The sequence below is a fragment of the Patagioenas fasciata genome, chromosome 5, assembly GCF_037038585.1.
Source record: "Patagioenas fasciata isolate bPatFas1 chromosome 5, bPatFas1.hap1, whole genome shotgun sequence".
Lineage (NCBI taxonomy): Eukaryota > Metazoa > Chordata > Aves > Columbiformes > Columbidae > Patagioenas > Patagioenas fasciata.
Window position 1 is genome coordinate 23,911,503 of NC_092524.1, and position 24,658 is coordinate 23,936,160.

Consider the following 24,658-nt stretch of genomic DNA (forward strand, 5'->3'; position numbering starts at 1 on the left):
TTCCAGCTTAGTGTAGAAGCTTTGCTAATGAGGCTTGTTGTAACATCACAACGCTGAATTATTTTTTTTTTTCTGGTATAACTGCATTAGCTATAGTTTTTTGAGCAACATTTTGTCCTTGACCTACCTCCATTATTTCTGAAGTGGAGGATTAACATGATGAATATGGGAAGAGAGCCTGAGCCGATAGACTAGAGACCAAACCACAGGTTTTTTGAAGGCTCCGAATGAAATCACTGTGGCTCATTGCCTGTTCCATTGTCAGGAATTAATAAAAGCAAAGAAAGGTGTTTTGATGCTCTAAAGGAAGTTTTCTGGATCAGTAGTTTTGTAGACCATAATAATGTACCACTGAAATCTGAATAGCTTTAGTTTTGAGGAATGGTATTTACCTCAATTAGGGGGATATAATTTAAGAGTGAGATTCACCAAAAAAAAAAAAAAAAAAAACAAAAAAAACCCAAAACAAACCAGAAAAGAAAGTGTTCTTAGACAAGATGTTTAAGGAGAGAGATATAAAACTGCAAAAATGTTGTACAGAAAAACTGGTCTGTATAGGACCTTGCTGGTAGCATGTCCAGATGTTAAAAATAAACTTCCATCCAGAAGTTTGTTTTTAACATGTGCAATCAAAAGGATGCCTTGCTGTAGTTAAAGCAGTTTTTGATGCAGTTTACTGGATAGCAGACTCTGCTGTCATTTGGGACCTGTTTTTTGTTTTTTGTTTTTTTTTTTTAATGTGGATTCATTTGAATTCAATGAAGTGTTTTGTTGAACCCAAGATATTTTGATTTAAATGCTTCAGATGCAACTGGAATTTTCCAGTGAATTGTTCAGATAAAAATTCCTGAGTAGATCTATTTAATTAATTTGTTTTCTTCTGGAATACACAGATAATGTATATAAATGGGAGGGATAAGAAGTAAGTTCTGGAAGAGCTCCATGAGTGAATCTGAGAGGAAGAAATTGCAAACTGCTGTACAAATATAGCAACATCAGCTTTTAAAAGCCTCAACAGAAAAATAAGGGAGACAACCCTATTAACTTATGTATGTATAGCAAAGATAAAGGAAGCTTCAGTCTAAGAGACCTCTGTGTACAGGATTTGATATCCTGCAAAGAATCAACCATAAATTAAGGTGGACTTTTGTGGGTTTGTGGAATGATGAATTCAGCAGGTTTTTTCTGTGTTTTATTAGAAAAGTATGAGACATAAACTATGAATCAGTCCTGTTGAAATCCTGTTGCCAGTAGAGTCAATGAGAAAACGGATCCAGGGATTCATGATGATCTTCAGACCAAATCAGCTCTGGAATCTCTATTTTCTATTCATTTCATTATCAGTTTTCCCCTGTCCATTAGGGATACATCTAGCCATTCAGTTCCTTGTCTCATAGGCAAATGATTCCCTTACCAAATGTTCAGAGTACCTATTTTGCTCTATAAGTGTCATTCAGTAAAGTCATTATATAGTTCCATTTGATATGGGAAACGGGAGAGGTGCCCGAGGATTGGAGGAAAGCAAATGTCACTCCAGTCTTTAAAAAGGGCAAGAAGGAGGACCCGGGTAATTATAGACCGGTCAGCCTCACCTCTGTCCCTGGGAAAGTAATGGAACAGCTTATCCTTGGTGCCATCTCAAGGCACATCAGGGATAAGAGGGTCATTAGGGGCAGTCAGCATGGCTTTACCAAGGGTAAGGCATGCTTGACCAACCTCATAGCCTTTTATGAGAATGTAACAAGGTGGATGGATGATGGCAGAGCGGTGGATGTGGTCTACCTTGACTTCAGTAAAGCCTTTGACACAGTCCCTCACAGCATCCTCACAGCTAAATTGAGGAGGTGTGGTCTCGACAATAGAGTAGTGAGGTGGGTTGCAAACTGGCTTAAAGAGAGAAGCCAGAGAGTGGTGGTCAATGGTGCGGAGTCCAGTTGGAGGCCAGTACCTAGTGGAGTGCCTCAGGGGTCAGTACTGGGGCCAATATTATTCAATATATTCATTAATGATTTAGACGAGGGAATTGAGTGTACTATCAGCAAGTTTGCTGATGACACTAAGCTGGGAGGAGTGGCTGACACGCCAGAAGGCTGTGCTGCCATCCAGCGGGACCTGGACAGGCTGGAGAGTTGGGCGGGGGATAATCTGATGGAATTTAACAAGGGAAAGTGTAGAGTCCTGCATCTGGGCAGGAACAATCCCAAGTTCCAGTATAGGTTGGGGCATGACCTATTAGAGAGCAGTGTAGGGGAAAGGGACCTGGGGGTCCTGGTGGACAACAGGATGACCATGAGCCAGCACTGTGCCCTTGTGGCCAGGAAGGCTAATGGCATCCTTGGGTGTATTACAAGGGGGGTGGTCAGTAGATCGAGAGAGGTCCTCCTTCCCCTCTACTCCGCCCTGGTGAGACCCCATCTGGAATATTGTGTTCAGTTCTGGGCCCCTCAGTTCAAGAAGGACAGGGAACTGCTGGAGAGGGTCCAGCGTAGGGCAACAAAGATGATTAAGGGAGTGGAGCATCTCCCTTATGAAGAAAGGCTGAGGGAGCTGGGGCTCTTTAGTTTGGAGAAGAGGAGACTGAGGGGTGACCTTATTAATGTTTATAAATATATAAAGGGTGAGTGCCATGAGGATGGAGTCAGGCTCTTCTCAGTGGCAAACAATGATAGGACAAGGGGCAATGGGATCAAGCTGGAACACAAGAGGTTCCACTTAAATTTGAGAAAGAACTTCTTCTCAGTGAGGGTAACAGAGCACTGGAACAGGCTACCCAGGGAGGTTGTGGAGTCTCCTTCCCTGGAGACATTCAAAGCCCGCCTGGACACATTCCTGTGCGACCTCACCTAGGCGTTCCTGCTCCAGCAGGGGGATTGGACTAGATGATCTTTTGAGGTCCCTTCCAATCCCAAACATACTGTGATACTGTGATACTGTGATATAAAGAAACACTTTGCTGCAGCATACCCAACAAAATTGTAACTCTTTAGTGACATCCATCTTACTCAGAGAAATGGGGATAATTCACTTACATTTACACTACTCACGAGTAGATTTTGCTCTTTGTTAACAGAGATGAATATCACAGTGGAGATTAGGGAATGCAGGCTACATTTTCTCAACATGACATTTTATTGGCTTGCCCACAGAGGAAGCATATTTTTCACTTCTCCATTACCAGGTTGTCATTTTTAAGAACATACTTTATGTGCATGTTAAATTTTGTACATGTGCATGGAATTGGTTACCTGGGATTGTTTCAGTGTTTGCAAGGTTGTTTGGAGTCTGAATAATACATATCTTCTCCTCTTGTAGCTTGTATTCTCTTTAATATTCAATATTTTCAGCAGGGGCTGGTAAGGGACAGTCTCCTTTTCTATTTATGGTCTTTTCTAAACATTTTTCCTGTTTCCCAAAAGAGCTAAAGGCAAACTCATGCATAGAACAGGGAATTTCAGGTATTATTTGGAACTGACTTAGGGGCTGCTGCAGTAGGGAATAGGATTTTCTCCCTACTGTACTGTCAAGGATTTTGAAATGCAAAATCTCTGATGTTGGTTGAACTTGTTGGAAGTGAAGGCTGTGTGATGCATCTCTCTAATCCCTTTGTATTTATGACTTCATTTATGTCTCAAGTGCAATAGAGATATGCATGTATATCAGCCAGTGAGCTTTTATGTATTAAATTTGTTGTTTACTTGGGTGTTAGCAGAAGGATATTGACTGCTTCTTTCCACAGTCTTTATGGATCCTGAGTTATGGGGAGAAACTCCTTGAGTTTTATGGGAAACATAGTAGTCCTTCCACTGGGGCAAGAACCTGAAGGATTGTTTCCTTGGCTGGCTGAGGTGCGAGCTTGGATATTACTAATGCTCAGAGTTACTCCTTGTGGGTGTAAAAGCAAGAGTCGTTATTTGCTGAGATAATGGTTGTGAAAGAATACAATATAAATTTAAGCAATAAAAAGAGATGCAGACAAATCTCACTCAGGCATTATTATGGTTCTAAATATATTTCTATTAATGAATAAAGGTATTATTATGTACACTTGTGTACAGACAGTGCCACTGACAGAAAATAGTTTTAGTATGGCGAGTACTCACCAGATAATTCAGAATGTTTTGAGGAAACTGTCTTGGAAACAAATCCCTGCTCTTATGCAAAAGACCCTTTGGCCTTGATTTTCTGATGTGATGAACTGGCAGAACTCCTATGAGACAATGTATATTCATACAGACCAGATAGGACCCTGGTATTTACAGTCTTAGCTGAAAAAATACAAGGCCAAATATATTCCCAATTTAACTTTACTGAATATAAAGCTATATATGTGACCCATTATCATTACAGGAAACTACTTAAATGCAAAGACAATACAAATGAAATGTAAAAGACATATTTTTAACTTTCAGTTATGAATTTTACACAAGTAGTTATGGAGTTTTGGTAGTGTTTTGTGCTTTAACAAAAATATCACATACATTTTCAAGTCCTGTTCAAATCATGAAACTTGATTACATCCATAATTACCAAAGATTCCCACCTCCTTTAAAGTTTTTTCTCCCTCTGCATCTTGTCAAAGATTGGAAATGGACTTTGCTTTATCGTGGAATTATTTTAAAAAGATCTGACTTCCTTTGCAAAAACATACACTTTCTTAAAAAGGCAGACTCTCTCAGTGATGCAAAACTAAATGCAGATGTAAAAATAGGACCAAATTCCTACTTATTCTTCAATTTCATATACCTCATGGTGTGGCTAAACAGCCACTTGGTATCAAAGTGTCTGCTTGGATATGGCAGGCTGATTTTTATCCTGTTGTCATCTACCTTCGGTTTTACTCAGGAGTCTAAGCAGTACCTTGGTCCTACCCAGGTACGAATTCTTACAGCCCTGCAAAGAGACAGCAAGACAATTCAGTTAGGCTGACCAAAGAAGCTGAAGCAGCAGTCTCGTACCAGGGCTCCATGCACACTCTCTCCCGCTGAATAGTTTAGCTGAGTGTGGCTATTCTCTTTTCAACAGATTTGTGTTCCAACTGTTGTGAATGTGATACCCCTGAAGACATGTGGTGGAAAAATGATAACTAACCTGTTGACTGTGCCTGTGCTGAACAGGCAGCTTACTACCCTCCTTCACAGACTGCAGCTCAGCCTCTGCGTGTTCAAGCACCCAGTAAGTGAGGAAATGTGTGACACGGGTTCTTACTGGCCTCAGGAGGTGAGCTCCCTGTACAGCAGAGCCAAGCCCATGTGACAGCAAAGGGCATTCCCACCACAGTGTGCTTTCTTGTGGCGAGGTGTCAGTTAGCACAGGTGGGTGTGAGGTGCCACATGTGTCGTGGGCTCTTCTGGGAGGGAGGATGCACCCACCCATCCAGGCTGCCTTTGCCTGTCTTGGGCACATGCAGTTCTCCAGGTGCTAAATGTCTGCCCATATACTTGGGAAAACAAGACAGACAGTTTTCTCTGAAATGGTCTTAAGTTGTAGAACATCTCAAAAGATCATGTGTTCAGTAAATTTGTGATTTCTGGCTGTTGAAAGTGACACCTAATGTTTTGATGGCAAGGTACTGTAAGCCAATGTTGCAAGTGTGTGAGCTGTAAAATGCCATGGAGTTAGACTGCAGTTAGTTTTAGTGCTTGTTTATGACAAGTCTGAAAGGAGAAAAGCAAGTCTTAAAAGGTACTGTCATTTTTGTAGACAGGCTACTTTATTTGAAATTGCAGTGCCTCACAGTTAAAATGGAAATATATATTAATGCCTTGTGAAAATGCAGAAATATTTGTCTCATTTACAGCACTTCAAAAAAGGACAGATAATAAAATCCCTGATCAACAATCTATAATTTTATGTATGTATTTATTTATGTATGTAAGTATTTATTAATTTATGTATGTACATATTTTACGTATATATTTCATTCTGTGGTGTCTTGTTCAGTATCCATGTAAACTTTTCAAAATAATAAACAAACACAGATCTGAACAAAATCCCTAAATCTAACTTCACTCTGAATTTCCAGGCTGTAGAAACTCTCTTTGATCTGAATATTCCCAGACTTTGGGGAAGTAGATTCTCTGCTTAAAAAATATCTAACCAAACATTTCTCAAGCAACCACTCAGTACCCATGTGGACTCCAAAAGCAAAGCAGTCAGGGACCTACATATAAAAAGAAACTATGGAACATAACAATTGGAATAATAGGAAGATAATGGTATTCTATAAAAAGATTCTAAAGATAGTAGAACTAAGTGGAAGGTGATATTTTTATAGAGGTGAACCATACTAAAATATTCTGTTGAATTAATACAAATCTTTAAAACCTTTGAATGCCCAACTGGAAAATTAGTGTAATCATTTTGTAATTCATGTGGATTTACAACACAGTTATCTCTTGAGCCATTAAAATGATATTAAAAATTGTGTGGGATTCTTCAGTGTATTTTGTGGCAGTACTAGCAACATAAATTAAGGCTTTAGCTGCATTCTATCAGGTTACAACAGATTTTGTTCTTCTGTGGCTGTTGTGGTTGAGGACTCTGGTGGCACTGTTTGTGGAGTGCAGGTGTGTGCAAGTAAGCCTTAAGTTCAGTAAGTTTTCTTGAATGCATCTGCTTTTCTGTCCATACATGTAAAACCTAGTAATAGACAATATGATATACATAATTATTAGAAAGAGGCAAGCACCATTTATTATGTTGCTTATGCTCCGTGGAATAGCTTAGCTGGAGGACAGATTCTACTGATTACTTGGAAGTGTTGACTCTGACATTTAAATTTGCTGCAGATTGCACATTTGTTCTTTGAGAGAGCAATGTTGAAATGCATTTTTTCATTATCTTTTCCTTTTTTTTTTTTGGTCTTTCCTACGTCAGATTTGCAACTAGCTTTCCTAAACTTGACAAGACACTAGATTAACCCAATTAGCTGCTTTCCTGGTGGATGAAATTTTAAAGTAAAAAAGATGGAAGGCTTGTGTCTGGGCCAGGAAACATCAAAGCACTGTTACCATTTCATGCACAAGCTTAGCATTTGCAAAGCTTTCAAAAATAAACAATCAGGAAAATACAAGTAGTGGTTAACCTGCTTACTGAATAAAAATTTAATTCCAAAATGCCTTTGTTTAAGTCAGATGCTTACACATTGGCTCTTCTGCCCATCAAGGATTCTGTTACCTAACATATTCCAAAATCCAGACTGTCAAAAATACTGACAGCTTGCACTATCTGAATAGTATTTCCCACAACAAAATTGTGATCCATTTAAGGCTCTTTGTTTTGGGTTGTGAAACACTTCCTGAATTCCACAGATTTATTTGCTGTTCATGAACATTAATAGAGTAAACTGTCCAAAAAATAATGGCCCAGTGGCTATCTTTCTACTGAGAGCAGGAAGAAGGGAGCTAGTGGGAAGGGAGGTTGATTAAGCAGCCAAATATTGTCTGTGTTCTGAATGTGGTATTTGTATGAGAATCTTAGTTGTCAAAAGAGCTGGCTGAATAACACCCTACCCCAACCCTAAACCCACATATATGAATGTGCTGGCAAACAAGCTATCCAAAATAAATTGGATACTATTCCAAGGGTAATATTATTCATTATGGAGTGTGTTTTATAAGGTGCTTGCAACTGAGAGGATATACTAATTGGCAGGATTAGGCTCTGATCACAAATGATCAAATGAGTGTTTATTTGGTACTGCTTGTAGTACTACACTTACCCAAATTTCGTTTTTGAAATATATATTATTTTGATACTTTTCACTCACTGGCCATGAACAAACAGATGAAAGTCATCGTTCAAAGATGATACTGAAGAAACATAGCTTGAAGTGCTCTGAACAGAAGTGATGAAATTAAGATCGACATAAAATTAAGTAATATTAAATTTAAGAAAAACATCTGGCTGAAATCCAGAGATACTAGACTCTGCAGCTACCACAAAGGAAGTTGGTGGAGCTGATTTGCTGAGGTCAATTTAAAAATATATGAAAAAAATATTGGAGAATATGCTATGGGCACAAAATACTGCATCAGCCAGGAGTTTGTTTTGAATATCTTCCCTCTAAGACTGACATACGTGAGAATGAATGGTTGAAGTCTGAAGTCTTACTTGTTAAGATGCTTATAATTTTGGGACTCCAGTTTTCATAATGGAAAAAAAGGTGGTTCAGTTTAGTGATGCAGGTTCAGTCTCACTGTTTTAGTTCCAGAGCATCTCTACAAACTCTCGACTTATACACAGGCTATGGCAACCCATAAATGAAGCATCACTGCCAGCATTTGCAAAAATAAGGAATTATGTGTTATTTAAATATTCTGCTTTTCTGAACAGTCTAGTTGCATTACAATTTCACAGTAAGATAGGAGAGCAGGCTTTTTTTCCTTCTCTTAAAAGAGTAGCTAAATTTAGAGGTGAGAATTTTGAAGTGGAATGTTGGATCAGAAACACATCAGGGCTTTGAGAAGACCTGTGTCTGCATGTAGATCTGTGGGTCATGACTTCATGGTATCTTGCCTTGATCTCTTTGCCTGAGTAAATGACATTGTATTTGATCATACTATGGAATACATGAAGTTATTTTGTTTTCCAGAATCTAAAACAACTGACACATTCATATTTGCAGGGCATGCTTCTTTTACATTTTTCTCCTTTCCTTTATTGGTCTTAACTGCCACGCTATACAGCAATCAATATAATATAATGCAATATGCAGGGAACAGGCTATGGTGTTTCTATATTTTTCAACAGGAAAAGGGAACCTTCTCCTTACTGAGAGCTGAAGAGGCCATTGAAATCCTTTGGGTGGCCACTTGTCACTTTGAATAGATGTGTACTGAGTTATGCCCATATTTTAGGGAAGCATTTGTACTACCCAAATCAGGGAGTTGTAATAATTTGGAACAAAACTCAGTTCAATCAACTTAAAAATAGTCTGTCTTTTGATCACTTTTAATTCCTCTCTATACTCCCATCCCACTGTAACTGTTTCAGAATCAGCATAACAAACACACACACTCTCACTGTTGTCTCTTTTTGCTGGGCTCATGTATAATGCTTCCAGTTCTCTGGGACATGTTCAGGGAGCTACAACTTACAGATAGACTCCTTGGAGTAGAATGGATTTTTAAAATTTATTTTCTGTTCCAAACATTCCTCCGTGTAACCCTGATTCGCCCTGTCCTCCCCAAAGGAATGGCTAAGGGAGAATGCCAATGCCTTGGCCAATTATCGCTTGTTGGTTTAACTGAGTGTTCAATTTTACTTTTCATTTCACCTTCTCTAACCTTCCTTTTCCAGACATAATTTTACTTTGGTGCCAAATACTGATCACACAATAATGTATGTTTCTTCAAACCACTCCCATCTTATTAACATTCAGAAAGGTGTTTGTTGATGTATTCAGTAGAAGAGGAAACTGATTATTACATCACAGTAAAATTTATCTGTTAATGATAATTGGTTTAAGCACTCTGGAGTTTTCTGTGACCTCTAGCTAGTGTTTTTGTTTGTTTGTTTTGTTTTGTTTTGTGTTTTGTGTGTGTGTGTCTGTTTTAAATTACGACTTATACAATTTTCTAGAAGAAGGGGAAAAAAAAGTACTTTGCTGGCCTAGTTTCAGGTAACTTTTAAAAGTTCAAGTGGACTAATTACACATAAATGAACAACAATTTTTGTAAAGCTTCATTTGAATCCCAGAGGGGAAAATTCATAGAAAATCAATTAACTTTCCACATGAAAAAATAGCTCATATTGCTAAGCTTTTCTTGCATAGTTTCTTGATTATGTTTGGAAGCAAATTGCCTTGATTACATTTGATGGGAAGGAAAGCCTTTTAATTAATTTAATACATGCTATAGCAGTGCTAAATTGTATCATGGAACAATTAAGTGGGACTTCATTGATACTTTTGCCCTGTTGAAAATGGATATTGCTCACTTAGTGAGGCATGCTCTTGCTGGGTTGACGCAATTGTCCGTTCATTGCAGAGCATGTGACATAAAAGCTATTAAGGCCTTTTATATAGAAGAGAGGCTAAATGGAGTAAACAAAAAGCCAGTTTCGGTGAAGAGCCTGAAATGCCTTCTCTGGTCAAAAATTTGGATAAATGTGAGCTAAACCTCAGAGTCTCTACCCACATGGAACTGAATCAGACTCCTGTTCTTTCTGACTTCTTAGGGACGAGCCTACTGTGAGGGATTTGTTTATAAAAGGAAGCTAGTAACTATGGTTAGCAAAAGACTCAGGATGGGAGAGGAAGCTTTCTTGCAGCAGTGTGAAGGCAAATCTGTGCTAGAAATGAATTTCAGAGGTGCAGAATCTTGGTTGTGAGTGCTGTACCACAGGACTGCTGTGTTCTGAGCTAGTGCTTTCTACATTATTTAGAGATTTAATTTAATTAGAAATCTTAAATTTAATAACTAGCATTTTGAATTGTGACAGAATTGGGCCATACAACATCAGTATGCAAGGAGCTCTGTCAGATGCACTCATTCAGCTTGTGTACCAGTAAAAATATTTCCCTTCCCTTCCCTTCCCTTCCCTTCCCTTCCCTTCCCTTCCCTTCCCTTCCCTTCCCTTCCCTTCCCTTCCCTTCCCTTCCCTTCCCTTCCCTTCCCTTCCCTTCCCTTCCCTTCCCTTCCCTTCCCTTCCCTTCCCTTCCCTTCCCTTCCCCCCACTCCCCTCCCCTCCCCCCCCCTTCTCTTATTCTCTTTTTTCTTTTTTCCTTTTATTTTTTCTAATTTCTTCTTCTCTTTTTTTTTTCCCTGCCTCTCCTCTCCCCTCCTCTTATTTTCTTTTTATTTTATTTCTTATTTGTCTAAAATAACAGGAAAATGAGACCAATTGTATTGCCACCGTAAACGCAGATCCCAGTACAGAGCACATGGTGGCAGTGTTGCAGCACTGCTGAACAGCTGTTGTGTGGCTCTTACCCAGGCAACGTTCATTTACTGAGCAAAAATAGGTAGATACAAGAGTGCTGCTTTACCTAGGAAATATTAGGCTTGTACATGGTAGCACTGATTGTTTTTTTCTATTAAAATAGAGAGTAACGTATAGGAAAAATACTGTTTTCCCTTTCTGTTCTCATATTATTTGCATGCATCCTGAGCACTACTACAGTTTAAGTTTTGCAGCAATAATGTAGCTGGTATTGGAAGAATATATGACTAATTAGTATAATTCCATAAAACCAAATACACCTGCCTCAGAGGAGCACTTAGGATAATAAAAACCTCTCCCCGTCATACACACAGAGAAATCAGGAACTGTGAAGGTTTCTCCCTCTCAGAAGAAAGCTTTACCATTCAAACAATCTAGTCACTCTCTCTTAAATATAAGCTTTTCTAAATGTCTACAAAACAGTGGCATTGCAAAAGAACTTAGCAGGAAAAGTTTCGGGCACATGTTTCTGTGTTTAGTGGCTGTGGATGGCTCTCAGCACAAAACCCCTCGAAGCTGGTGTGGTTTGGCTGAACCTTTCAGGAGATCACTGCAGCAGAGCAGCAAAGGGTTCATGCACCTGTGGCTTTCTTCTCTGTTTAGCCTGACAGGAGGGCCCTTCAGAGGCAGACTGAGTAGGAGAGGACTTATCCTACAAAGACAACACTCAGTGCCAAGTACTTCAGGTCTCTGGGGCCATTATCTTTCATATTCATCCTGCTTTTTGTGTGCTCTTGCAGCTCCACCACTTCAGTTCCCAAGCCACAGTTTTCCCTGCTTTTTCCTCTGCCTTTGTTGAGCTCTGTTCCTCTGCGGACAAACCCTTCTCTGTGCTTCTGTCACAGCTCAGCTGATTTCAGTTTTACCCACACAAAATTAATGAGGTTTTTTTCCTTTTTTTTTTCAGCCTCTTAGGCCTAAACGTGTTATCAGCCACTGCTGCATTATTCCAATCATCGTTAGCTCTAGGAGTCCGGATTCAACTCTAGAGACAGGAGCAGTGCACTCAGCAGGTGTCCTCTTACTACCCTCCACAGCACTGCCTTACTTGCTGAGTGGTAGAAGCCTAGGATGTAGCAAAGCTGTAAGGGCTCAAGATGCCTTCTTAAAGTTGCAAGAAGGAAAATGCAAGGTTTTTTCAGCTAACAAGCAATGCTGCCCTGTCTTTGTTCCTTTCTTCTCATTTGGTCAGACACAAATGTAAAATAAAATAAAATAAATAATCCCAAAGCATGGGAGCAGAGACTCCAAGTAAGCCACACTCAAGCAACTGCTTAGGTTCATGCTTGTGAAATCAGTACTTTCAAACTGGTTGGTATAGGTTGAGTAACACCCATCAGGCTAGCAAAAAAAAAAAAATGTTAGGAATTAAACAAGTGTTTGGATCATGTGGCCGGTAAGGTAGCTGTATAATATAAACTGTCTAAAACCACTGAAAATGTGTTGAAGTAATTGATACAGTAATACCAGGGATTTTTTTCAATGCCTAAAGTCCTTTTTATGGGTACATTTCCAGGATGAATATCAAGAGCCACACAATTCCCTGTCTTCTTTGTTGATTCACAGAAGGCATAGTTTAAGTGGTAGTGGAAAAGATCAGAATGGAAATTTGCCAACAACTGCTAAACAAGTGTTTGGTATTTTGGTAGTTCCTGCCTCTCCCTGCATCCAACAGCCAAGACCAAGACTTTAAGAAATTTATTGAGAGAGGAAATATAAGTGGCATACAATTCTTTTCCAGGTGCCTAATATAACGAATACGTTACGGTCATTATGAGGTGTGTAACATAACCTGTGTGTTATAATCATTACTTTCAGCAATTTTTAACAAGATAAATGAAGTGGCCATGGTAATGAATTTTCTTGAAATGTGTTGTTCTTGAGTAATTCAGCTGAAACTGTATAGATCCCACTTCAATCCCTGCACACGAGCCAGAAGACCTACCTCCCATACCACTGTTTCCCCAGAGCAGATTGACAAAATTACTAATCTTTCAATCCTATTACCCACCATAAGCGCAGACTCTGTGTCGCTGGTGAAGCTGTTTCCAACTGCTCATCTTCTCTGGCTCAGAAATGCAAGGATAGCTCCCATATTCCTTCAGTCAGTGCTTTTTTGGTTTTTTTCTTTCATTCAGCCTCTGCCAAATCTCTACTTGCCAACACCTCTGCAAATAGTGCATTGGGATTGTACTATGTGTGATTTTCTGCACTCTTTGCTTTACAGGCCACACTGCTGAAGATTAACAATCTGGATGAGTTTCATTAGGAGCCTTTGACCCAGCTGCCTACAGTTGCAAGGCAAAGAAATGCACCACGCTGTATGCCTAAGTGACTTGGTTTACCCGTATCTTTTATTTTAAACCTGAGCTTGAACTGAAAAGAAACAAACTCAAATACTACTAGTAAGAAAATGATAAATCCCTTTTGTAAAAATCATCATCTGCGAAGTGCAGAGAAATAGCTAAGCCAAATATATGTAATTTAGAATGAATGACATTAAGAAGATTCATTTCAAAACACTTACACATCTTAAAAAAAAAAAAAAAATCCTGCTGGCTTTTGCTTGTTTTTTCCCTTCACACGTAAGTAAAATATCAGTTCCCTATTCTCAAACAAGTGCTAAAACCCCAAAAATTTATCACTTGCTCTGTTATCAATTAGGATTAAAAAATTACGCTTTTGCACTTTGTATTAATAGTACGATGATCTTCTGCAGCATCTTCTGACAATCATTTTTAAAGGACAGTATCAGTGTAATTTTTGTAGTTGAGGCATTAAGTCCCCAGGATATGCCTAGCAAGGCCTCCTTGGTGTGCAGATTTATTTCCACTGAGCAACTAGATGTATTTCAGCAAGGGCAAGATACTGCGGTAGCTATACAGTAGCTGTAGATATTAAAGGCAGATGCTGTAGAGTGCTGATTGAGGGCTAGAAAGTTACAGAAATTGTGATATTTAATGCTCATCTCTAGTTCACAGCTGATGTACCTTTACTGTCAAACCCAGATAATATTTCACTTGGTCAAGGTTTAATGGTAACAAACAACAAAATCCATACTACATCATATATTTTGTCTTCCACTGTAACAGCACACAGAAAAAGTGTGAATTTCACATACAGATGCTGAATTAACAATGTTGTTCTTATAAAGTACATAGAAATTATTTATTGGATAAGTTTCAGATGTAATATAAGCTCTTTTAGAGTCAGAGGGTGAGATTTCCCATTCACTTCGGCAAGTGTGGATGGGATAAAACCTCCTCATATGAAGTGACAGAGGCTACAAAATGGCTCTGCTATCCTGATTATATTTATTCTTCTCTACTACCGGGCAATCTATTTTGTAGGAAATACAATTTGAGGTTGCATTGTCTTTGGGGCACTTCCTTCTTATACTTTATTACATCTCAGTGGAAGCTGTTTGATTTGGGTGGCCTGGGCATCCGCAGAAGTACAAGAGAGCTTCTGCAAGATGCCTAAAATATATTCCAACATTTTCCATGCTATTCTGTGACAGATGTTTTGTCCTGTCATATTAATACACTGTCTTGACAATTATTTCCTATTAAAGAAAATACAGACCTCATTTCCCCACCTTTTCCTTGCTTCGAATATCTGTTCAAGTGCTTTATTGTGGTCAGAGTAGTGGAACAGCAATAGCGTGCATTAAGTTTTACCCCTTCCATAAAGATCCTTCTGTTCACAGTCATGTGATATTTGCCAAAATGAAAATTTGCTAAAAATCCTTGCTACTCAGCTTGTAGCTCAATCTATTTGGTTTCTTGCACTTCTGGGATGTGTATCTGTTGCACTTTATTGAGATCACTGAGGGTTTGCTTCTTCTCCAGAAGCTGTTATTCTACTTTTGAGATCCTCAGTTCCATTAGCAATCATGTGTTTGCCCTCATGTTCAACCTTGCTGTTGCTGCTGAAAACAAAGAATACATTTTAGTTTGTGGGCTATAGAGTGGTTTTGATCTCCCTGCCATACTCCTTGCCCACTGCATCATGATCTCATTTCTTCTTTCATTAATATCTGTAATACAAAAAGGATGTGTCTGCTAATAAAAATTACTCATGGCAATTCTGGGAAGTTCTTTCAATATAGAAAAGGGCTGGAACACCACTCAGCAGCAATGATTTCTCTTGAGAATAGAAACAACATGAGTTAGATGAAATTCAGTAGTATAAAGTGAAAGGAAATTCACATGAGGGGGGATTTGCCAGACTCACGGGACTTCCAGTAAGAAGAGTGGGAAGGGGACTTTTATGTTATCAATGTAACAGAAATTCAGCGCAGCTTCAAGTCCCAATCTTCTATTCTGGCCCTTTAAAATGTAGGCTTTCTTAGCAAGTAACATCTTGGACAATAACGAGAAGTTAATGTCTTTTTTTTTTTCCCCACATGATATGATGAAAGCATGTATCTGTTCATTCAGTGTAATTAATGGCTTTTTGGTGTCTTTGCAATAGATTTTTGCTGTTCCAGACATTTGAAAGACACAGGGAAAGAAAAGTCTATTGTCTAAGTTTTCGTTTTCTTTAAATGTTAAACCTGAAGGCATATGTATTTGAGTCACAACTCTGATTTGAGCTGATGTGTTGCCTGATTTTCAGGGGTAAGGGTACTTCAGTGGCTAGTAAACTCCAGCCTAGAAATACTCTGGCCTTTTCAGTTCCCAAAACATATTTCATAAGCAGAATTTCCCTTGTGGCCTGCAGCATGAAGATTTGACATTCATATATTACCCCACACGTACATCACATGATGTTAACAGATTCTTTGTTATTAACTGATGTAATTGACTTCTGAGATAGATAGAAATTTATATGGGAGAACCCACAGTATAAAACAAGGTTTTGATTTTATTCCAAAGTTGAAATAAAGAAAAGGAGGAAATAGATCTTTCCCGAGGACAGCCATTCCTTCAGGAAAGCAAGCATAAGAAAACCGAGAGCATCAGTACTGATGAGAAGCAAGGGCATGCCAAATTTATCTCACGCCTAGGCAGTATGTCAGATCAATATATCAGAGAGAATGTAGGAAAACATAGAACAGACATCAAAGAAGTCAGACTGTTAGCAATCAAGGACACATAACCACAGGCGTAGTTATATGCGGTGCTTTATTTCAGCGCTGGGAAACCAGGGGTTCGCACCCAAAGCTGGCTTCGAACAGCTGATTCAGACTATACCTTATTTGTACAAGTTAGTCACGTACATATTCATCACAGCCCTTGACAACCATTAGCATATTCCACACCTATTCTAACACAAACTGTCTATCTAAGAGATGTTAAGTAACATTCGCATGTTTATCAGTTATTTCTAAGGTACCAGCTTTAAAAGAATATATCATAAATCTATGTCAACTTTAAGAATAAGGCTCGGTTACAGTTACCTGCTTTAAAAGAATATATCATAAATCTATGTCAACTTTAAGAATAAGGCTTGGTTACTAAGTACAAGAATTCTATGGTTACAAGGTCTACTTATACAAAGATTCTATAGTTGCAAGGTTGGTTGCTATCTTAAGGTTAATCCAACTGTAACAGATCCAGTGATATCTAGGGAAGAGCCAGCAAAGGCCCATCCTGTACCTGTTCCAGAAGGGAACATAGAAGGGAACATCTTGTAAAATTGATTCTGTTACTAACAAGACCATATAAGTAGCATTCTCCAACTTTGCAGCAAGTCTTCTACCCTCAGGAAGGACTGACTCACACTTTTTTTGAACTGAACTGTAACTGCACAAATGCTAAGCTTACTGGTATCATCACGTGCTACATCTGTCTAAATGCACTTCTGTTGCATGTGGATGTATTCCTGGAGTTGTTAAAAAAAAAAAAAAAAAAGGAAAAAAAAAAGTGAACTTATACAATGGATGTGAATATCACCCAACTTAAACGTGAAATTGCAGAGCTTTTACTACCTGATGCACTGAGTGGATTTTTGTTACTGTTTTGTTACTTTTACTGTTACTAGGAAAAGTCCACAATTAAAGCATTGAGCACCACTCCTCACAAATATTTATAATTTGCTTTGAAACCACCTGAGTACCTCTGGGCTCACAACTGCAGATTTCTGCAAGAGCTATGTTCATTCAACAACAGGAATTCAAATAAATGGGAAACAGTAACAGCAAACTTCAGTGGTGTAACACACAGGATGTCAGACAGGAGAGTAGAAATTCAAACATTGATAATATTTCAGATCACATTGCAACTATGATGAGAAGAAAAGGCATTTTGTTGGTGTGCTGAAGGCTTTACATCTTTGCTTGCTACTCTTGCCTTTTAGCACTGTGTGCCTAGACAAAAGACTATCTGGATGAATGTAATTTTACATTTGCTTGATGATGAAAGGGTGTCAAATTAGTCAGAGTGATAGGAAAATGGCTTTTATTGATTTATTTATTTTTCCCATTGGAACACAATGTGATTCTAGAAAATTTATTTTCCTGATGAGGGCAAACAGTGATTTCCCACAACCCCACACAGATGATCAGTGATGCTGGGGTAATTTGTATCCTGGGAGTGTTGCACTGTGTCTCTTATTTGAGGAGCTGAGGAAGTCTATCTAACCTTCCTCACTGCATATATTAAGAGCTGCTCATTTTGTTTCATATTGCAGCAACCAACCGTAAGGAATGACAGAGACTGTATGAACCCCCAGCTAGTTAGTTTTTCACTATATCGCTACAGAACTGAACTTCAGCAAAGAGAAATAAATAAGAATACTTCAAGACCTAAAGAAACCTCTTGTTCTTGTGTTAATAAAATAAAAGTGAATGAAGGAAGGAAGAAGATAAAGAAGGTTGTGACTTTTCTTGTAGCGCAGTGACATTTGCTTATCCATCTTAGAATTCATGGCCAGCTCTAGTTGTGTTAGTAAACTTATATATTAAAATTCAAGCTATTTGCTGAACTTTAAAATATTTTTCCTAATGCCCATTAGATTGAAAATAAATCTTCATTATTTCCCTATTTGTGAATGGCTTCCTTCTGTCAATGTTATTTTGTGAGTCACCAGTAGCTGATGCACTGCTTTGAGTATTTAGAAATACAGTAGTACGTACTATGAAGTAAGTACTAATTTATGACAAGGTGTGCAGTATGCAAAATGTCATATAGTTTGCAGAAATTAATGCATGAGCCAAGTGCAAATACATTAGTTTGACCAACTATCTGGAAAGCAAGTTTAATGAAAAAGGGAAATGAATGCAACAGAAGAAGAAAAAGGCATTGTTAGTGTCAGAAAACTGTATATAGCATATGTATTTAATATAGGGACCTCTATAAATTAATAGCTCATCTCTGAGTTCAAGCACACAGATACTTGTCTCTGGTAGGGACAGCCATAAAATCCAGAGTGCACCAGTTATGCCTCACAATGAAAAACTGAGCACTGAAGGCTGAGTTTTGCAAATCATAAGTCTGTGACTTGATGTCACACATCAAGTATAGCATTTCAAAGCACGCTTCTACTACATTTTAAAGCAAATAGCCATGTCTCATTCTGCTAAGTCGTATTTCTGCAATACAGGTTAGTAGAAAGGGTAAGACAACTCAGTGTCTTGAAGGCTGTGCATTTCTAATGAATCGCAGCACATTGAGATCTTTGTGAAAGACCTGCTTATACTCTCAGGCACACACATAAAACCATGTCTGCAAATTTTTTGAATGTGTATCTGTGGTCCATTCTGAAGTCAGCTTCAAAAGACTCTAGGTTTCTTGGTTACACTCTAAACCTGGAGTATCTTCTGTGATAACACCAGAATTTACACTGTATAGCTCTTGACCTTCAAGTCAGGCATTTTCCCTGAAGTCTTCTGTGTTGACACCACTCGTCTTTACTCTTTACTATGATTGGCACATGTTAATTTCAGCCTTTACAGACACCAATAAGGTTAAGCTTAATGAAAGCCATTAGAATCTCAAAAAAATACAGCATCAGAAACGTAGACCTGCCATCTTATTCTCTCTTCCTATAGTGCCTGACTCTGTTTTCTCCCCAGTACTGCTGTCCGTAACCACTACAGCTTGTTAGGCTACAGAAGTCAGTCTGTATTTCAGTCATTTTTTACAATTGCAGGCCCACAACACATGGACTTTAATGTGAAAGCAGCAGACACGTGAAAGAAAGTAGAGCTTGAAGCAACAGGTTTAGAGAGAGGCATCCATTCTGGTTGATGCTTTTCTTCTGTCCTAGAAGCTGTGGCAGTCCCTCCCTGTATGCCCTGCAGGCTCTGCCAGTGTGGTTTCTGAAACTTGTTACAAATTGCCATAGGTAATATAGATGACTAGCTCTTTATTTACTCCTGCATTGTGTGCTACAGTGTGAAACTTAAGAGCCCCTCAATATGTAGAAAGTCCAACTAGGATATTGATTGAGCCTTTCTAGCACCATGAGTATACGTCTATAGATACATAACCATTAGGATCCTGTTTTCTGTAGACTGCACCATTAAATTTATATGACTTGGCAGTCTACAGAGATAGCTGCCATTCTGTGAGACAGAACAGATGCTGCCTGCTACAGTGAACCACATACTATCTTGTTCTGAAAGTCTTTGCAGGTCATATTAATATAAAATAAATCCAATATATAAAAATATATCCTAACTTTAGGGGCAAGGACAAATATAACTTTGTTTGACTGACTTATCTCCATTTGCAATTTGGAGCAGAAAACATAAAAATGTAACCAGAGGATGTCCATCAGAAATCAAGATTTCCTCCCATGGTATTTTATCTTTGCTTATAGTTTTATTTCCACAGTTGCTATTTAGAGTGAAATCTTAACCATTCAGATACAGTCTCTCTTGGCAGATAATGTTCTAAAAAAAACTTATGGAAAAGTCTATCACAATGACTGTGATAATATTAAGACACTGTTAACTTGAATATGCAAAGGTAGAAGTATTAAATCTTACTAATCACTAATACAGTGATTATGTTTCAGGAAAATATAGTTTTAAACTTTCGTATGTGTAATTAAAACAAAAGGACACTAAGAAATGGAAATATTTCCTATTTTAATCCTGATTTTAACTGACGGTAAATAGAACTGCTGACAACAGAAACTATTTTTCTGTATTACTAGCAAAAGAGTAGGTGTAGTATGTGGAATAGAAGAACTGCATTATAGACTGGAAATTGTATTTTTTAGGAAAACATAACTTGGAAACGATTTACTGCAATTATTTACTTCTCAGTGACTAAAAATATGTGTGATCTCAGTTTTAACGAGCTCATTCATAATTTCCTTAAATAGTTTATTGGTTAATATGATGAAACAAGATATTCTAGCTCCTTTTTTATCCTTTCAAGCCATGTGTCTATAGCATGCATTTATTTTGAAACCACACAGTAAAAAGCTTTTTTATGTGTATGTAGGCATGACTGAAAACTAACAAAAACATGTGAAAAATGCCATGTCTTCTGCTTTGTCTTTGCTACTAAACTGGCTTGTACATGGATGAACAGGAACAAAAGTCACCTTGACTAATGTCAAACAGTGGGTCTTAATTTTACAATCAGCCCATTTCTGGGCCCAAGGCTCAGGGAAGTCCCTTCAGTGAAAGTCATTTACACATTTTTTTCTCCCCACATGAGTTAAGAATTCCATGTATCCTTCACTCATAGCTGTCACTAAGCTAATGTATCTCAAAAGTCTGTGTGCATATTAAAGAAAAAAGTCATATTCCTCTTAAATATGCTCTGAAGGCTACCTTTTGCCTCCTTGTCATAAAATTCATTAACTGGCTTTTCCTTAACAATGTGTTTTCTCCTGCCTTTTGTTGTGTACAATGGCTGTTTTGATTGTATCTAATAATAATTTTCAAGTGTTGTTCAAGCCATGAGGGAGAAACTGTACTGACAATAGTCTAAGCATTGTTTGCTTCTGGCAATGTGGAAAGATTTGTTGGTTTGTTTCTTTTCCCTACAGTAACCTCATGATATCCATGCTGCCTGATAATTCTCAAAAAAAGAGCATTTAAAAATACCTACTTTTAAACTTTAACTAGAGCCTGTTTACCTCATTATTTCTGGCTTGTAACCTTCTACTTGGAATCACTCTTAAACTGGCTTTAAACTGTTTTTATTTATTATTGTTTATATTTAGGATATGGAAGGCAGTTCAAGGAATCTACTCCTGATTCACACTGGGAAAACGATATTAAGTGAATTAAACAATATTTTAAAGGATTAAAATCTCTAAGATATTGTTTATTAATGTATGTCTGTTGGTATTCTGTTCTTAGTGCCATTTTGTCAAACAGACTTGGCACACTGAATCCTATCAATTTTAACTATACTGCATTATGATGCTTACTATGCTTTTTCTTGAGGTTTGCCTCGGGGACTCTCCCAAAATGCGATTTGGTACTCAGCTGGAGAGCCTGCCTGCCAGTGAAGCCCAAGGGTGCGCTCTGGATCAGGTCTCACTGCCACCCTGTGCCCGGGCTCTCCTGGCAGCGTGGCCACAGCCACACACACCTGACCGTGCCGGCTGCCACATGGGCAGCCATGGCCATGGGAAGTGAAGTGGTGAGCTGTGCATCCATGAATCATGGCTGCTTGGAAACTTCTCTAGAGCGGCTGTGCTCCTGTCTCAAGGGGCAGCGGTTGTAATACAGCTGGGGCCAGGCTCAGCTTGTGAAGAGCACCATAAACTTAGCATTGGGCTGTAGGCAGGGCAAAAGGAGAAGAAAGGAGGAAACTTGAAGCAGGAGGAATGACTAAAAGGAGGAATGGGGACTCACTCTGCAGCATGATGCTTCTAGTGTCTTGCACCAAATTACTGTGGTGGAACCACTTTGTCCTCCTGAGGAGGGCAAACCCTCCTGAGACCACTCAGGCAGAGTTTGCTGAAGGGACCCCATCCTATTTTGTTTGCCTGTCTTTCAGTTTTTCTAGTGACTTACAAATATACGAATATCTTATATTAATCCTCAGGGGATAGACTGTTTCCCTTGCTCTCCCTTGGCACGCAGTGCTGGATGATCTCCATGGTGCGCTAAGGGGGCAGAGAGCCATCCAGATCAAGTAGCTACTCTTATGACAAGGCTACAGGGGTGTACGAATGAACTAAACCATGTATGAGATCAGTATCTGCATGCCTGAAATAAGACAGGGCTTAACAGGTGCAATTTAAAGAGAACTGGTCATTTCTACTTGTTAAATTTTTGAACAGCCTCTGGGTTTGGTTATATACTTGCACGTATTTGGTGTTTTCTTCTTACACATTTTGTGAAATTAGGTGTCATTCTATAACATCGCTCTATAGGTAGGGTTAACAAAAAGCAAAAGTATTAGTTTCTTTTATCTTCTACTCAGTAAATGTACTGTGATTTTTCCTAATTTAATTGACCAATAAATGATATAGCTTTATTTATTTTGTTAGTTTTCTGATGTGTAAAGTTTTGATCTCATTATGTTTAACTATATCTATTATAACCTGAATCAGCATCTGCAATGGAATCATTGCACACTGGTCCTGCATAGTATTAATCCTACAATTTGTGGCTCATTTGAATTTTGAGATGTAGATATTCACCAGATCTTTCTGTTTCTTGAGGGATGATAGTGAAAAATACTGGAAGAAGACTTTATTTCATGAATTTTATTTCAATTATCTCTATTTTGTCTGTTTAGAAAAAGGAAAACTGTTTCAGGTAAGTATTTTACTACTTGATGAATCACAGAATCACAGAATTGGCTAGGTTGGAAAAGACCTCAGAGATCATCAAGTCCAACCCTTGGTCCAACTTCAGCCCATTTACTAGATCATGGCACTAAGAGCCATGTCCAATCTCAGTTTAAAAACCTCCAGGGACGGTGAGTCCACCACCTCCCTGGGCAGGCCATTCCAATGCCTGATCACTCTTTCCGTAAAGAACTTCTTCCTAATATCCAGCCTAAACTTCCCCTGGCAGAGTTTAAGCCCATGCCCCCCTGTCCTATTGCTAACTGCCAGGGAGAAGAGACCAGTTCCCACCTGGCTATAACTTCCCTTCAGGCAGTTATAGAGAGTGATGAGGTCACCTCTAAGCCTCCTCTTCTCCAGACTAAACAACCCCAGCTCCCTCAGCCTCTCCCCATAGGTCTTGTGTTCAAGTCCCTTCACCAGTCTTGTTGCTCTTCTCTGGACCTGCTTCAGCACTTCAGTATCTTTCCTGAGCTGAGGGCCCAGAACTGAACACAATACTCCAGGTGTGGCCTCACCAATGCAGAGTACAGGGGAAGGATCACTTCCCTTGTCCTGCTGACCACGCTATTTTTGATACAGGACAGGATACCATTGGCCTTCTTGGCCACCTGGGCACACTGTTGGCTCGTGCTGAGCTTCCTGTCAATCAGTACCCCCAGGTCCCTTTCTGCCTGAATGCTCTCCAGCCACTCTGTGCCCAGCCTGTAGCGCTGCAGGGGGTTGTTGTGGCCAAAGTGCAGGACCCGGCACTTGGCCTTGTTGAACTTCATCCCATTGGAATCAGCCCATTTTCCCAGTCTATCCAGATCTCTTTGCAGAGCCCTCCTGCCTTCCAGCAGGTTGACGCTGCCCCCCAACTTGGTGTCATCAGCACATTTGCTGATGATGGTCTCAATCCCCTCATCTAAATCATCCATAAAGATGCTAAACAGGACTGGACCCAACACTGACCCCTAGGGGACACCACTAGTGACTGGCTGCCAGCTAGATGCAGCCCCATTCACCAGCACTCTCTGGGCCCGGCCCTCCAGCCAGTCCTTAACCCAGCAGAGAGTGCACTTGTCCAAGCCACGGGCTATCAGCTTTTGAAGGAGTATATTATGGGAGACAGTGTCAAAGGCTTTGCTGAAGTCTAGATAGACCACGTCTACAGATTTCCCCTCATCCACTAGGTGGGTCACCTGATCATAAAAGGAAATCAGGTTGGTCAGACAGGACCTGCCCCTCCTAAACCCATGCTGGCTGGGTCTGATCCCTGGTCCATCCTGGAGGTGCTGTGTGATTGCATTCAGGATGATCTGCTCCATCACCCTGCCAGGCACCGAGGTCAGGCTGACAGGCCTGTAGTTGCCAGGGTCAGCTTTGCAGCCCTTTTTGTGGATTGGGGTAACATTTGCCAGTTTCCAATCATTTGGGACCTCCCCAGTGAGCCAAGACTGTTGGAAGATGATGGAGAGCGGCTTGGCGAGCTCTTCTGCTAGCTCCCTCATCACCCTAGGATGGATCCCGTCTGGTCCCATAGACTTATGAGGATCCAGATGGCTCAGTAAGCCACCAACTATTTCCTCTTGGAATACAAGGGGACTATTTGGCTTCCTATCCCTGTCAACCATCTCCAGAGGCCAGTTATCCTGAGGGGCATCTGTTTGACTGGTAAATACTGAGGCAAAGTAGGTATTAAGTACCTCAGCTTTCTCCTCATCTTTGTTAACTATATTTCCCTCAAAGTCCAGTAGAGAATGGAGGTTTTCCTTGCCCCTCCTTTTGTTATTAATGTATTTAAAGAAGGACTTTTTATTATCCCTAACAGAATCGGCCAAATTAACTTCAAACTGCACTTTTGTTTCCCTGATTTTTTTTCCTGCACGATCTAGCTATTTTCCTAAATTCTTCATAGGTAGCCAGCCCTTTTTTCCACAGTCTGTAAACTCTCTTTTTATTTCTGATTTCCTTCAAAATCTCCCTGTTTAGCCAAGCCGGTTGTCTTCCCTGCCGG